Here is a 4,773-nt window from a genome sequence, read left to right on the forward strand (position 1 = left end):
GTTATTCAAGAATTTAACAGCTCTTGGTCATCTCCAGTAGTGTTAGTGAAGAAACCAGGAAAAGTAAGACTCTGCGTAGATAGTAGGAAGGTGAATTCCGTCACCGTAAAGGATGCATATCCAATGCCAATAATCGATGGTATCTTAAGTAGATTGCCAAAAGCTGAATTCATTACTAGCCTCGATTTAAAAGATGCTTTTTGGCAAATACCGCTAGACCCGAAATCTCGCGATAAAACGGCCTTCTCAGTACCCGGACGTCCGTTGTATGAATTTGTGGTCATGCCCTTTGGCCTCACTAATGCGCCGCAGTCTATGTCGCGACTTATGGATAAAATAGTTCCAGCCTACTTACGAAATGAGGTTTTTATATATTTAGACGACTTACTCATTGTCTCCGATACCTTCGAACGACATCTTGAAGTCTTATCGGTAGTCGCTTCCAACCTGGCTCGTGCAAATCTTACAATTAATGTTGAAAAAAGTAAATTCTGTCGGAAAGAGGTGAAGTACTTAGGACACGTGATAGGTAATGGTATTATTAGCACCGATCCTGATAAGATAGCTGCAGTCAGAGATTACCCAACACCCCGTTCGGTTAAACAGGTTCGAAGATTCCTTGGAATGACCGGATGGTATCATAAGTTCATTAAGGATTATTCCGCTATTACTTCCCCGTTGACAGACACCTTGAAAACCAATCGGAAGTTTGAGTGGACAAGTGAAGCCCAGGGGGCTTTTGAGTCCATAAAGGCAAGCATGTGTGCAGCCCCAGTACTGCACAGTCCCAATTTTTCGCTCCCGTTCTCACTTCATTGCGACGCAAGCCACACAGGAGTAGGTGCAGTCTTAATGCAAGTGAATAAAGATGGCGCAGAGGTGCCGATCGCTTTCATGTCAAAGAAGCTAAATCGTTGTCAACGTCAATACACCGTTACCGTGAAAAAATTTAGAGCTTATGTCGAAGGACAGGATTTCGTAATAGTTACAGATCATGCCTCCTTAAAATGGCTTATGGCCCAGGCAGATCTAAGCTCGCGTCTCGCCCGTTGGTCTCTTAAGCTTCAAGGATTCCAATTCAAGATACTTCATCGAAAAGGTACTCACAACGTAGTCCCCGACGCTCTTTCGCGAACCTTTACCGAATACTTGTCAACCCTTGCTTGTGATAGTCTAATAGTTCACGTCAATTCCACCGAATTCGATTCAACCGAATACGATTCGCTTAGGAGTAAGATCCGCCTTAATAGCTCTTCCCTACCGGATCTCAAAATTCAAGGTAAACATATATACCGACGCTCCGAACATGCAGAGGATACCAAAATTTCCGATGACCAATGCTGGAAACTTTGGGTTCCACGCCCACTCGTACCGAATGCCATTAAGACTGCTCATGGAGACCCATTGCATGCCCACGGAGGTATAAACAAAACCATAGAAAGGCTCCGACGTTATTATTTCTGGCCTAACATGGTTAACGACATAAAAACTTTCATCAATAGTTGTGATATTTGTAAGGCCACGAAACACCCTAATCGATCGTTTAAACCTCCTATGGGAAACACTGGAATACCCCAGCGTTTCTTTCAGAAGATATTTGTTGACTTTTTAGGACCCTATCCACGCAGTAAATCGGGAAATGTAGGTATATTTGTGGTGCTCGACCATCTCACTAAGTTTCCCTTTTTGAAACCAGTCCGCAAGTTTACCGCCGACTCGATTGTGCGATATTTGGAAGAAGATCTTTTTCATTGTTTTGGGGTTCCAGAATATGTGGTTTCTGATAATGGAGTTCAGTTTAAATCGCAAACTTTTAATTGCTTGTTAAACAAATATAATATCAGACATACATATACGGCCTTTTATTCCCCACAGGCAAACGCGTCGGAAAGAGTGAATAGATCAGTTCTTTCAGCCATAAAGGCTTACATAAACCCAAATCAGAGTAACTGGGACGAAAACCTTAGTAGCATCAACTGCGCTCTACGATCGGGAGTTCATCTGGCCATAAACACTAGCCCATATAAGCTAACGTTTGGTCAACATATGGTCACGAATGGCGAAACTTTTCAACTACTACGAGATTTAGGTATGCTAGAAGATCGAAGTGTCCAATTTAATAAGGAAGACTCCCTAGACATTTTACGCAGCAAAGCCCAGAAAACCATGATAGCCCAACGCAATCGGAATGAAAAGTTCTACAACACACGCACAAGGGACGTTTCTTTTAAAGTAGGTCAAGAAATTTTCCGACGCAATTTCCAACAAAGCAATTTCGCAAAAGGGTTTAGCTCCAAGCTGGCTCCCAATTTCCTTAAAGCGCGAGTGCGAAGGAAGTTAGGGAAGGTATATTACGAGCTAGAAGATCTACAAGGCCGCCTGATCGGAAATTTCCATGCCAAAGATATTAAGCCATAAGCGTAGACAACAAGCGGGAATCTTCCTTGTGTTGTTCCACCCCAAGTTAGATTTTAGTGGGGGGGAAAATGTAATGCGCTTGTTGTAACTTAACAACAAACCAAATGCCTAAAAGTAAACCTCATTTAGTTAAGCTTGGAATAACCGAAAATACAAAACAAAATACAAGGGGGGGGGGAAAATGTAATGCGCTTGTTGTAACTTAACAACAAACCAAATGCCTAAAAGTAAACCTCATTTAGTTAAGCTTGGAATAACCGAAAATACAAAACAAAAAACAAAAAGCTTGGTTAAGCTTAAAGTTTCTTATCTATTGATAATCAATTATCTACCCAGAATTGAGCATTTAAGTATCGGTCTAAGCATAGAATAAGCAGCGGCCAACTTCTTTTCTCTTGTGGCTGCTAAGATAAGCGCATCGCTCGCGGTTAAACTCCAGTATATATTTAACCCCCGGAAAAAAAAAGACACGTGGTGTTGAATTTCCACATAAGTTTCCCAAAACTAAACGCAGAGGGAAGTGAGCAGCGCTCAGTGTATTAAAAGTGAATTACATTTTTGCGGTGCCAATTCAAGGTAAATAAAACCTTTGTTTTCGGCCTCACGCGTTTTTTTTTTAATTCGACTTATTTTTTTTTAGGTCGAATTGGCACCCAGTAAGAACCCATTTGTGTATTGTTCTTACATTGGGAATAAGTTTACAATCCCCCAAGCAGCCAGTTTACCCTAAGAAGGGCTTCCAGCGCCACGCCGCGGGATCTGATGGATTTATTATAAATTAGTGTGAGAGACGCAATTTTCTTTTGGGATTAAGGTGCATGTGCAATAATTTTCCCTCATTAATTAAAACCCGCCAATGGCCAGCATATGCACCCGAATTATTCTCATCCAATGACGTCACTCATCGCCCAAGACAGTTACGCTTGTCCCGTATTGGTTTCCGGAATTATTAATTTGATTTAGTTATTTTTATTTTGGTAGTATTTAGTTTTTTTTTGGAGCTTGGCGTTTAATAATGTAAGAAAATAACGTTTCCAGTTCCCTTAATTTTGTATTTCTTTTTTATTACTTAAATACTAAAACTGAACGGTATGGAAATATTAATTAATTTGGTGAATATATATATATATACATACATAAAAATAACCTCTATGCCCTAAAATTATAGATTCATCGCTCAACCCGACAAAAGATCTTTTGGACGTGGAAATTAAACTCGATGTAAGTGAAAAAAAAAACTCATTACCCCAAATTAAATATTGTTGGTGGTTAGGCTGATTTTTCTCAGTGTAATAAAAGCTTTACCTGAAAGATTTTTATCTCCCATACGGTAAAATCGAACCACGCGGTTGAAATTAAATACCGAACAACGGTACACTGAAAGAAAAGAAAGAAAAATAAAAACGAAAATTTTTCTGGCACGTGCTGGCTAACAGTTGATTATATATGTATATATATTTTCCTTTTTTTTTATTCCCAATATTTAATAATGGCCTTCCGCAATGACAACAAAGAAAAATGAATTACATTTCTTTTCTTAAATTAATTAAGAAATATTTAATAAAAATTAATGGAATCTTGGAACATTATTTTTAATACTCTTGCCGTGTTCCAACATTAAAAAAAAAAAAAAAACAAACAAAAAAAAACCCTTGCTAAAGTTAATCATAAACCCTTGCTATCAAATTTGAATTGGAAATGAATAAGTTACTATGGAGACATTTTACGATATACATTTAGGAAATAATATTAGAGAATACCCGCTATGGAAGACAAGATTCTCTTCATAAACATGATTCTTGTTATTAATTTTATATAGACATATATAATATTATTGCCTATTAATGCGACTTATTATTTCTTATACCAACTTATAAAGATATAAAATCTAAGATAATTTGTTTTCTCGATTATAACCTATCTAATAGATACATTTAATTATATACTTGATTTAAATTTCCTTCTTTTGCCTTATGCAACTTAATAACCATGAATAAATTTTATAACGTTTAAAAATGAATTGCTAATCTATTATCTAGAGGAGTCATGCAGGATGAAGATGGCAGGTGAAATTAAATAGCCGGATTTTCTTTGGGATCATCAAAAAAATTATTTCGCGGACTTGGTGATCATGGAAGGGTGGGCAACGGCTGTGGCAAAACATCCGCTCAGCTTTACATCGTCTGCTGCAACTCCACCAGCGCAGTCGCAACGGCCTTAATTACTCTGAATGTCGAAAGCAATGCAAGAATCCTTTTTATTCCCTTTCCCGATATTTCCTTCAGTACGTACTAACCCCCCCCGCACGCGAATATCTTTTAAATAATCGATTGATAACTGCGAGCGAGTAGCACA

The 4,773-nt window shown here is 38.3% G+C and overlaps 1 long non-coding RNA gene across 1 annotated transcript; it reads left to right on the top strand.

Moving 5' to 3' along the window:
• The first annotated feature begins 2,889 nt into the window (after positions 1–2,889).
• LOC116655085 lies at positions 2,890–3,656 on the top strand. The gene is made up of 3 exons (XR_004310236.2): positions 2,890–2,994; positions 3,059–3,201; positions 3,587–3,656. It is a non-coding gene; the product is annotated as an uncharacterized LOC116655085 (long non-coding RNA).
• Positions 3,657–4,773: the final 1,117 nt, after the last annotated feature.

Source organism: Drosophila ananassae (genome assembly GCF_017639315.1).
Source record: "Drosophila ananassae strain 14024-0371.13 chromosome 4 unlocalized genomic scaffold, ASM1763931v2 tig00000054, whole genome shotgun sequence".
Classification (NCBI taxonomy): domain Eukaryota; kingdom Metazoa; phylum Arthropoda; class Insecta; order Diptera; family Drosophilidae; genus Drosophila; species Drosophila ananassae.